Raw genomic sequence first — 12,974 nt, forward strand, 5'->3', positions numbered from 1 at the left:
TTTTATACAATGAACCTACCCAGGGGAAACGTGGTTTTAATTAATCCTAAGGCATGGAAGGAATTTTAGCTAGGCCTCTCTAAGTAGGGTCAAACTTTCTGAAAGAAAGGTTTTTCAGTTGAAGTTTTAATGAGAGCAAGGGTAAATTGGCAGATGTGAAATCAGAAGTTGTTCTAGACAAACAAGAAAATAGACTGAAAAAGAGAATGGAATAGAAATCAGAAAGAGTTCTATTCCCTAATTACTGGAAGCACGGAAGACTAGAGGAAAGTTTTCTCTATCAGATCAAGAAAAATGGGTATCTTGCTTTACCACCCAGCCTTTCGAATACAAACAAAAGAAAGAAAAGAGGAGAGAAAAAAAAAAAAAACTTTTATCAGATTCTTGAAATGAATCTTGAAATGAATTCCTAGGAGGTCTCCTGCCGGGTAAAAAATTTGGAGGTGCCTCTTTCAGGGAAAAACACCAGCAAAATATTTGAGGGGATTAATTTTTGCAGAATTGGGGAAAACCCTAAGATAAGAATCCCACTCTCTTTGTTTCAGTTTTGCTAAGCCTTAAGGCTGAGGCCAACAGATTTTCATTAAACCTTTATTAATGAAACACAGAGATGAAATCTTAAATGGTGTGAAGCCCTTAAACTAAAAGGAGCAAGAAAACAAAACCAAAGCCCAGAAAATAAACAAAGAGATTAGGAAGTTTTTTCTAAGGGGAACCTTTGAACTTTTGGCTGTCATGTGAATGCTTGTGACTTGCTTTAGGCAAATAGGAGATATAAACTAAAGCTGAAACCAAAAAGATCTGGTCAGTTCAGATAAAAAAGCTTACTTTGCCTGAAATGTTTTGGTCTGAGAAGATAATTCCATTCATTTTAGGTAGAGACAAAAACTCACCACCTGGTTTTGTATGCTCATTAACACCTCAATCACCAGAATCTACTTGAATGCGTTTTTTAGTAGGACTCCTGGCACTTTGTGAACTAAACCTTGGCTCATGGGCTTTTGAGCATTTTGTGAATTTATCCAAAAGTATATTTTGACTAATAAGTGTTTGCTTTTAAAATTCTTATTCCATCATTATTAATGTTAATAATGTAAAGCAGGGGCGCCTGGGTGGCGCAGTCGGTTAAGCGTCCGACTTCAGCTCGGGTCACAATCTCGCGGTCTGTGAGTTCGAGCCCCGCATCAGGCTCTGGGCTGATGGCTCAGAGCCTGGAGCCTGCTTCGGATTCTGTGTCTCCCTCTCTCTCTGCCCCTCCCCCGTTCATGCTCTGTCTCTCTCTGTCTCAAAAATAAATAAACATTAAAAAAAAATGTAAAGCAGAGTGACCTGCTTTTTAAGGTTTTTATAGATAGAATATAACAGGTTATAATTGTATCAATTGATGACATTACAAGTTTCTTTGACACAACTGAATTAAACTTTCGTGTGCTAATATGATTTCTAATTAAGAAATTTCTTATTTCATATAAGATTATTATTGGAAGGGACTGATTGCATTGTGAAAGTCAACATTGTTCTAACTTAAAACTCCAGTGTAGTAAAGGTTTCTTGCCACATTCCAAATACTGTTACGTTACCTGTTGCTAAATCACTGAGTAATAGGAGCAAGAGTTAAACAGCCTCAACAAATTTAGTTTTGAAAACTAATTTCAGGAATGCTACTAACGACTATAGCAAAGCTGAAGTGAGATTCTCAAGCCAAAACTGAGTGTTAGCTGAGAACATTATGTTACAAGATTCCTAGCTAATCCGGCTCAATAAGGGAGGACAATCTTAAAGATACAGATCCTTGTCCTTCTCTGTCAACAGCAACAACACATATGTACTTATGAATCTATATGTACTTATGAAATCTTACGTATTTTAGAAGAGGTTTATTTGAAATTATTCATATCTATAGCACTGATCTTTTTTAGACATTTGAAGTGGGTTGAAGAATGATCACTTTATGGTTTCGGTTTTGGACAATGTCACAACTACAGATTCTCGGGTTAATTAAAATTTTCATTGGAAACATAAACAATTGTAGAAAATAAGCCCTTTCATACATTTCTGATTGGAGTATAAGTTATTATAACCCCCAACAGAGAGCAATTTAGTAACAAAATTAAAACACCAAAATTACACTCTCCTGGAACCAGCAAATTACTTTTGGGAATTGATTTCTGTAGAAATAACACATGTACAACATTATTCATTGTAACAACAAAAGTTTGGAAATAACCTAAAAGTCCATCTGTAGGAGACTAGTTACATTAATTATAGTACATTCATCCAATAGAATGTACTGTATGCAACTGTAGTTGTCAGGGAGGGGGGAGGAATTGAATGAACTTTTCTGTAAACAGTTTTGGGAAATGCAAGATATACAAAGTAGAAAAAAAAACCAATGTGCAAAATATTGTACTTGCAAAGAAGAAATATGTTTATATTCATTTATACATTCATAAATTCTTGAGGGGAACATAAGAAACTAACAATAGTTACTCACAGTAAAGGAGTAGTCAAATGTATTCATTGGACTGAGAAACAGGTGCAAAAGAGACTTCGTTGCATTTTTTTGTTGTTGTTTTCCTTTCCATATAAATATATTACCTATTTGAAAATTAATTTATTTTTTTAATTTTTTAAGTAACCTAACCTAGAGCTTGAAGTCATGACCCCAAGGTCAAGAGTTGTGTGCTCTTCTGACTGAGCCAGCCAAGTGCTCCTGAAAATTAATTTTTAGGTTTTTTTTAAGTTTATTCATTTTTTTGAGAGAGAGAGAGAGAGAGAGAGAACACCTGTGAGCACACATGGGGAAGGAGCAGAGAGAGAGGGAGAGAGAGAGAATCCCAAGTAGGCCCTGCTGCCATCAGCACAGAGCCCGATGCTGGGCTCAAACCCACGAAACCATGAGGTTATGCCCTGAGCTAAAGTCTGAGGCTTTACTGACTAAGTCGCCCAGGTGCCCCTGAAAATTAATTTTTAAAAAAGAAAACAAATACTAAATAGTATATGTTAGGTATAAAAAGATAAAGTTAAGAAACTTATTCTGTAGTTGAATAATCTCCCTGTCATAACTCCAAAAGTCTTGAAGTTTACTATGAGAAGAATTCCTGAAAGCTAAACTATGAATTCTATCTATATCTGTTTTGACTACAAAGAACTATAGTATTTGAAAATAGTTGAAATTCATTTTCATTTCTCTCTAATGACTTTAAAGTTCCCAATAGTAGAGAAATTAATATATAAAATACAGTGTATTTTATGCTAATAAATTGTTCAGAGTTTCTACAACTCACTGGTTTTGTTAAAAATATGGTATAGTAGCAAATACTAATATTTAATTCTATAATGGCTTAAAGAAAATCATTGTTACATAAATACCTTTGAACCACATACTTTCTTTAATTGTTACCTATATAATGGTCCTGCTATTTCCAATGCTTTTGGGGAAGTTAATGGTCTCATTGTGAGGAACTTAATGACAATAAAGAAAAAAAGAAATTCTAATCACTCTGCTTACAGAGTGTTTTGATTTTCTACATTTATTTGTGTAGAAAAAGTTACTTAGGGGTGCCTGGGTGGCTCAGTCGGTTAAGCGTCCGACTTTAGCTCAGGTCATGATCTCGAGATCCGTGAGTTCGAGCCCCGCGTCGGGCTCTGGGCTGATGGCTCAGAGCCTGGAGCCTGCTTCCGATTCTGTGTCTCCCTCTCTCTCTGCCCCTCCCCGTTCATGCTCTGTCTCTCTCTGTCTCAAAAATAAACATTAAAAAAAAAAATTTAAAAAAAAAAAGAAAAAGTTACTTAGCTGAGAAAGTGGTATCTAGGAGATGTTGACAATGTGTGTATGACTTCTTGAAAATTGAGCCGTGTGACAGAAACTGCCAATCTCACTAATATCTATACACTCCATACATTTTTCAGCCTCCCTTACAGTTATATTTATCATATGACTGAGTTCTGCCCAATGGAATGTGGACAGAAGTATGCCATGATCTCTTTAGTTGTTGTGCTGGGTGGTTGGAGAAGCTCCACCAAAGGACTTTAAGTACTCTATCCCTCAGTATCAAGTTAGGAAAAATAAACCACATTATTCAAAGATAGGAGGTTTAATATTAGGACAATCATTATACAGTGTATAATCTGTGAAGCTGAAGAAGCAGAAAAGGAACATTCAGGTAACTCAGAAGTAATTGCAGGCAACAACTACCGCTCTAGAGCTGGGTGTGGTAGAGCTTACAAAATAGGCTCCATGACTCCACCTCCTGGTATCCGTGCCCTGTGCAATATCTTCCCTTTGAAAATGGGCTGGACTTAGTGATACTTACAGTGAAAAGGATAAAGCAGAAATAACGAGATGTGACTTCCAAGTTTAGGATATAAAGATACTATGGCTTCTCTCTTGGCATGCTTGCTTTCGTTCTCTCTTGGATTACTCACCTGGGGAAAGCCAGCTGACAAGTCATGAAGCAGTGCTTTGGAGATAAAAGAGATGAAAGTTCATGTGGCAAAGATGTGTAGCCTGCCAACAGCCATATAGGAGAGCTTGGAAACGGATTTCTCCTCCTCCCAGTTAAGCCTTCAGGTGAGACTACAGTGCCTGTCAGCAGTTTGAATGCAACCTCACGAGAGACTTGGATCCAGAGGCATCCATCTGTGTCCACATTGCTAATCCTCAGAAACTGTGAAATAATATATGTTTGCTGTAAGGCACTAGTTTCTGGGTAATTTGTTATGTAGTAATAATGACAAATACAGTAGGGAATTAAAAGGGAAAAGATGAGTAACCAAAACCTAGGAACTCAGAGAGTGACCGTATGTAACTTGGCTCTCAGTCCTCTGAGGAGGATGTAGGTGGGATAGACCCCTTCCCAATTATAGGTAAAACATAGAGGCTGATGACACTCCACACAACAAGAAAATTTGAGAAAAAGTTTATTATTGACACAAAGACTCCTGGGAAAGAACAGCATTCACAAGTAGGTCCATGCTGACTTTAGTGAGGCAGACAGAGTGGGTTGGACCCTCATAGTGGCTCCTATATTGGGACTAAAAGGTAAAAGGTTTTGTGCATGGGTTGGCGATTTGCAAGGTTCGAATTGCTTGCTGCTGCCAAAGAAGAGGCACAGTTGGGATTTCTTGTTAGCTTGTTCAAATGTGGGGCCAAATGGGAAAGGGAGGGTAAGGCTTAAAAAAATGTCAGAAATCAAATATCAAAAAATGAAATCAGACTCTTTATTACTAGGTGTCTCCCAGGTACTGATTGTAATTCGGGAGCACAGAGGAGGGATTCCAGGAGATGGTACTCTGACCTCTTAACAAGACACACAGCTGGCTGCAGCTGACACCTCTGAGAAAGCACAAGTCCAGGTTTGGGGGTAACAAAACATATTTGAAAAGGTGTCTGATTAGGGCTGCTCAAACCATGCTGACAGGATGAAAGAAAGTCTCTTCTTTTCCACTTTCCAAAACTCCTTTAGTACTGCCTTATTAGCAGAAATGAATTGGTGTCTCGGAAATGTAACTTATCCAGGGTACTTGGGTGGCTCAGTCGGTTAAGCGTTTGATTTTTGTCTCAGGTCATGATCTAGCACTTCGTGAGTTTGAGCCCCACATCGGCTCTCTGCTGTCAGCGCAGGGCCTGCGTTAGGTCCTCTGCCTCTCTCTCTCTCTCTGTCCCTCCCTCACTCATTCTCTCCTTCTCTCAAAAAACTAAATAAACAATAAAGAAGAAGAAGAAGAAGAAGAAGAAGAAGAAGAAGAAGAAGAAGAAGAAGAAGAAGAAGAAGAATGTAACCTATCCTAGCCCTAGACATACAGAAGACACTATGGAAGGCTGGATTTAGAGCAGAAACAATACCCAGAACACTTCTTACCTTTGTCATTTCAGCACTGTACACAACCATCCTCACATTTTTCAATTTCTTTAGCAAGAACTTCATGCTTCCACATTTATCCCAATGAAAATATTCTAATCATCTCCTCCAGAAGAGAAGACACACTCAAGAATGTCAACATCACCTTAATGATTTATTGGTTAGGTTAGTTCCTCTGCTGCTCCAATCATAACACTACCTTGGATACTTTATAACTGGCACAAAAGTAAAAGCACTAGCCATCATCACCAATCCTTATTTATAATAAGAACATAAGGAGGAAAAAGGGGAAATACTGTATGCAACACTTATTACTAGAGTCATTGTTTCTGTAACTAGTCAGAAAAAAGTTTATAATTACAACTTCTTCCATTATCTGCTGCATGTTCCTCTGACCTCAGCCAGTATCTCTGCTTGTTATGGCTATTAAGCTGATAGAGTGACTCAAATTTTTATTCCTGAAGAATCTAATGTCTCAGTAATTCTATCTTTATTGCACTTCTGTAGTTTTCCATTAATTTTTACTATTAAAGATGTATGTGCTAAGAAGTAATCCAGAGAATCCACTTAGTTCCAATATAGTCCTCTCTGTGCCCAGTGTATAACAGCAGGCTAATTTCTTCTTGATAATTAGGATCGATCCCTTCACCCAATAAAGTATCCTTGTCTTTTACAATTAATTCAGTGATATGAAAAACTCAAAATTGCCATATGGTGGTCTCAACTTTCAATTCAATGGAAAAATGGCCACATATCCTGATGGTAACATTCCTTAGTACCTTGGGAACTGATATTGCTAAAAGAATCAGAAAAGTCCAAGGTTTCAAAGATGGGAAGAAAGTTTTTAGAAATGAATAATTAGGTGTAATAGTCAGAGGAGCTATTTATATTCCTTCCTCTTGGTTCTTGGAGCCATACATTCTGACCTTGAGAGAAACAGCACCATGTGTGTTCAAAACATACATTGTATGCTGTAGGAAAGTATCCCAGTCAGGGACATATATGGAAAGACCAATGAATGCCATTCTGCCACACTTCTTTTGCTGTAAAACAATATTATGTGGGATTTCAAGATGGTGAATTTAAGCATTCCGCAAGTCTATGAATAGTGCCTTCTGGCCAAAGCATTGCTGGCAAGTAAAGCAGATCCATACCCAGAATAAATGTGCATTCCTGGAAGTCAAATCCCTGTTCCCACCGCGGAGGAGCCACTAAATGAAAAGACTTGCTTGAAGTCCTTGACTTTCTTCTTAAAGGAGAGACAATACACCCCAAACATCTGCTTTAGACTTTGAGTGTGAGAAATGAACTTTTACTGCATTAAAACACTGAGATTTTAGTGTTGTTTGTAATAACTTTCAGTCTATTTTTACTAATTCAAGCAGGAAATTTGCCTTCAACAAAAAATAAAAGAATTATAAATACCCATGAAAGAATTAAAGACTGAAACAGTTATCTACACAAAAACTATCCTTTTAACATCTAACATTAATACACATATTTCTGTTTGATTGATGCATTGAGTTTTCTATCTTTATTCAGAAATTGTTTCCTATGTCTGAATAATAAGATACTATTTTTTAAAAGTTATTGCTACTACAACTCTTTATTATCACTATTGTTATTACTATTGATTAATTTTCTTTCAAAATATCAACATTTCAAGTAGCTCAAAGGGTTTCTTTCTGTCTAAAAGATGTGTTTTATTTAAAAAATCAGAGAATTTTCATAAAGTCAAAAATTTAATCATTCAGAAAATTAAAGGCAAGTTTTCTTTACTTCTATTCCCATTTCCCTCTTATGTATAATATAATTTGCTTTTTTATTTATTATATTTCTGCTATTCCAAAATGGTTTATTAACTAAAAGAATAACTGCATGGTTGCCACTTTTCTTTTTTACTATAGTACAAACCCATTAAAATATGATCACATCTTGAAAATCCACTTTTCAGTGATACATAGCTAGACTACAAGGTGGAAAAAAGACTTGAGACTTTCTTTTTCATCCTCTGTAAATATAGCAAATGAACCAGAAAAAAAAAGTTAAATAGCAAGTACAGCCAAGCTCTGTTTTTTGGATGGATGGCTTAGCATGAATACCTGTGAAAGTTTGCCATAGTAAAGCATGTCTTAAATAGCTATAGCAAACAGTCCTAAATATAATGTAGAGTCCTCTTTAATATAGAAATAAAATGTTTCTGGGGCACCCGGGAGGCTGTCAGTTAAGCGCCTGACTTTTGATTTTGGCTCAGGCCATAATCTCACAGTTCATGAGTTTTAGTCCCATGTCACGTTCTGTGCTGACAGTGTGGATCCTGCCTGGGTCTCTCTCTCTCTCTCTCTCTCTCTCTCTCTCTCTCTCTCTGCCCCCCCCCCACTTGCACTGTCTCTCTCTCTCTCTCTCAAAACATAAATAAATAAATAAATAAATAAATAAATAAATAAATAAACAAATAAATAAACTTTTAAAAAAAGAAAATATTTCTCTAATGATTAAGGGGAAAAAAGACACCTAGAATACAGATTGGTTTTAATAATTTAATAAGTCTTATATAGGCAGACTAAATAACCACCCGAATATTACATAATATTTGTCCTCCAATTCATAGATATACTATATATATGTATGAATTGTGATTCCCTCAATTCATCACTTTTATGATTTTTTTTTCTGTTCAATTTAGAATTTTATCTATTGATATAACTTTCAATGTCTTCCATCCCAGTCTGTACCATGGACATGTTAATTTTTCCCACTGATATATGTCCTTGCTTTGGGAAGTGGTTTTCTCCATCCATATGAAACTGATAGGACTACCTAGGAAAGGGCCTTGCTTCCATTACCAGAGGAAAATTCATGATCCAAAAGCATCAGTTGACTGTTGAAAAACTCCACAGACCTTAGGCCTAGGGTTGCTGAGGGCCAGTTTCCTCACTTCACAGAGAATCTCTAAAGGAAAGCAGAGCTGAGACAGAAAGTGCCCTAATAACATGTATCAGCCTTAGCCCGAGCCTAAGCCCTTACACCTCCCAGGTACATGAGCCATGTATACACCTATTTTCCTTAAGCTGGTTTCAGTTAGATTTCTGTCATTCACAAACAAGAGTCTAGAAATTAAAAGCTTTCACTTGCCACCCTTTCACTCTGTATTTCATCATGCTTTCTAACATATATTTTAGAATATTTAAAAACACAATGGAGAAAACAGAAAAATAATATAGCCATTAGTAAAAGAAAAGTGAACAACACTTTCAAGAAACCTAGGAGATAGACTATTTTCATGGATCCCAGGATAAGAAAGGGTGGGGCTAAATCCTTGCCAGGTGTTAGAGACCAATGATGGGTGTGCTCATTGCTACAGGGGTTTCATAACTTCTAGGCCCTGTAGCACACAGAGCTCTAATTCTAATCCAGTACATATGTACCATGGTTCATTCTAGCCTTCGTCCCTTGCCTGTCTGTTTCCTCCCACTCTAGCACCCCAACCTTCTCTAGGTACAGAATTTCCAGACTATTTCCTCTATCCCTTAACTATGGCTTACTTATTCCTTCTTAATATGACTTTGCCCCACCCATCTCCATTACATGAGACCGGAAACCTGGATAGGGCTGGATTAGGGCAGATTTCCATTCCTCCAGATGAGATAAAATATCAGAATTGACAGTTATTGGGGAGAAAAGTTTGGAAGGTTTTCTCAGTGGATACTCTTTCTCTCCCCCTGGCAATTCCATGTTGGGGTTTTCTTAGATTTCTCCTGTGAGAACCTGGCAGGGCTCCTGAGGGAAATCCTGCAAGTATATGAGGTCCTCCTATGACTACAACTTCTGGAAACCTTTCATACTCATGATAGCATGCACTGTGCCTCCAGCAATTTCTCAAAGATTTTGTTGAAATGTTCATATTAGCCTATGGAATCTTGGCTTCTACTCCAGGGAACCAAATCTTTTTTGATTTATCTCTCTGAGTATATCTGACTATAGTTTATGGGGTGAATATTTGCCCTGTATCCTCTACATTTCCTTGTGTGTCCAACCCCTGCCCCAAATAACTTTTTTTAATGGTTATTTCTAATTATTCTTTTAAAAAAATTCATAGCATTAAATACCTGGTTATAAAAGTAATTCATTTTCATTGAAAATATGTAGAAAATCAAACACCAAATCAACCACAATTTCAACATGCAGACACAACAAATATTTTGACATGTATACTTCTAGGAGTTTTTGAAAGTTTTTTTTTTTTAACATTAATTCATTTATTTAGCATTAAGATGCACTTTCAATTTCCCCTTGACATGGGTAAGTGCAGAAAATCTCCTTGGAGCAGATGCATGTGACCATTGTCTCAACATCAAATGACCTCATTTGGTTGTATACATTGGTCCCAATGGCTGAGCCTGGGTTCTCACCTTGGGGGATTAAGCATGGTGCAACCCTCCTCTTCCCAAGCCTGTGATGGGAACTACATAACTGAGGGCAGCCAACAGAGGGCAGTGATGCTCCAGTCTGTGCAGGAAAATGTTTAAAGAACCAGTTTAAGTGGCAGTGGGGACAATGGCAAACCTAATGTGGGTCCTCTTAGGGGACTGGTCACACTCTATTTCTCTCTTCTGCCTGGGGTTTTGGAAAATACATAAGGGGAGGAAGCCTTAAGAAAGAGACCCTGGACTTCCTAATAACATGAGCATTGGAGTCTTAAGCAAATAATTAAAAAGAAAAGCTTTGTTATCAATTTTCTCCTACGATTAAATGGACCACATTTGTAGCCAGATGCCTTTTTTACAAAATATTCTTCTATTTATTTTTATTTTGTTAACATTTCTAAAGACTTCTAAAAATTAAAACTATGCCAGGATTAATATATGCTTCTCTGACTTTTATAAATTCATTCAAAAGGGTAAGAAAAAAAAATCAGGATAAAGGAGAATAGGAATCTGGTTGTGCACTAATTTAGAGACCCAACATGCCCATGTGTGGTCATTGTCAACCTTTCCCTCCTGGGTGCACTCATTCTGAATGCCAGTCTCCTAATAGGATGCCCACCAATAGGGTGAGAAGGAATAGAAGAAGGAGAAATACTCCACACTAATGTTCTCCACTAAAGCCCATATTATTTAGGCTGCAAGCTAGGCTACTATGATGAAAGGACAAAGAGGATCCAATAAGATAATAGTTTATTCCCTGCTAATGTAAACAGTCCAGAAATTAAGCAGGCAGTCTTGGCCTTGTAGTCATTTCTGCCATATCCAATTCATGGCTTGGACTTCTACATATAACTCAGGGAAGATGCTCCAATGCTTGCCAGTTCCCAACCAGTGGACAGGGGAACCTCTGCCCAATTATTTTTAGTACGAGACACAGAGTACTTGTTTTTTTTACATCTCCTTAGACAAAACTCTGTCATGTGGCCATGCTTAACTGCAAGATATCTGGAAACTACAATCTTTACTTGGGCAAATATATAGCCACTTAAAACTTTATTACATGGAAAGAGGAGAATGATAATAACAGACAACTAGAGATTTGCCACAATAAATCTCAATAAAGCCCCAGGCTTTACCAACACCCAGTTGCTTCTTCATATCAATTATACTTCACAGTTGAAATGCAAGAAACTAAGAAGAAAATGGCAAGAAAGTCATGATTTTTTGTTATCTTTTTATCTTTTTTTGTATATATTAGATGAAGTAATACATAAAAAGTATTCTGAAGATTTCCATAGTGGGAGTACTACATATTATAGCTATTTTTATCAATAGTATTTGTAGTATCAATATTGCAGTAGGTTGAATTATGGTCCCTAGATATGCATTTCCTCATCTTTGTTGGAAGATTTTATATTCCTATAATTGCTGCAATTACAATTGTGAGCTGTGGTGCCTCCATGGGAAGAAAATACATAGCTCCTCCATTCGTGTTATGCTTGGTCATGTGACATGTATGTGATATGTACCACATCTAAGCAGAAGCTTTGAAAACCATATGACAACAGCATATCTCAACTAGGGGCTCAGACTTACATCCAATTCAATAATGACCCACAGTTGACATGAAATCCAAGTGACTGATAAACATTTGTTGCTTGTTATAAGCTATTGAAATTGTAGAATCATCCCTTACCTCAAGGCAAAGTTGATAAATATGATCATTATTTTACATGAGTCTGGAGCTTTAGAATACAATATAGAGAAGGGGAAGGTGAGATGGTATAGAGTAAGATAGTGACTAAAGAGATCATATAGAATAAGAAGAACACCCATGATCAAAAATATGTGAAGAGTGAACCCTGCAAAGGAGACAGAATGAATGGACTGAAACATAGGAGGAGGATCAAAATGAATACCAAAGCACTTTTCATGGGAGCTGACTAGTAAGGCTTTGGTCAGAACAACATAAACACCTCTGATTGTGACAAAAAGGGAGAGATATTTTAGGAGGACTCAGGTGCATACAAAACTTTTGAAAAGGGGAAAGTCAGAGAAGACCACTACCTCAGGGAAACAGGAAGTTTCTACTGCTGCTTGGGTCAGGAACCACAGAGAATTGCTGCAATAATCACAGGTATCCACATGTTTGCAGAAGCCTTTGCATATACCTACTGATTTCAAAAGAAGAATCATTGATTTTTGCTTCTTTTCTGTCTTTCCAATCTTGAACAAATTCTCTTTATCAGAATGTAAATCACTTCAGAACTCTGGTGGGAAGGGAATTTGGGAAATACAGTTTCTGGAGTTTCCAGCTGCAGCAATACAGGGAAAAGAATAAAAAGGAGTGGTGATGAATATTTGATGACAAAAACCGAAAAGCAGAAAATAAAACAATTTCTAGCACAGAAACCAATGGAGAGCAGGTTTAAGAAAAAATAAGGGTGCCTGGGTAACTCAGTTCATTAAAGGACCACCTCTTGATTTTGGCTCAGGTCATGATCTGACAGTTTGTGAATTGGAGCCCCACATGGGACTCCGTGCTGACAGCGGAAGCCTGCTTAGGATTCTCTCTCTCTCTCTCTCTCTCTCTCTCTCTCAGCACCTCCCCCGCTCATACATGCTCTCTCTCTCTCTCTCAAAATAAATAAATAAACCTGAAAAAAAAAAGAAAAGTAAAGGA

Source organism: Felis catus, chromosome C2 (assembly GCF_018350175.1).
Source record: "Felis catus isolate Fca126 chromosome C2, F.catus_Fca126_mat1.0, whole genome shotgun sequence".
NCBI classification, from domain to species: Eukaryota; Metazoa; Chordata; class Mammalia; order Carnivora; family Felidae; genus Felis; species Felis catus.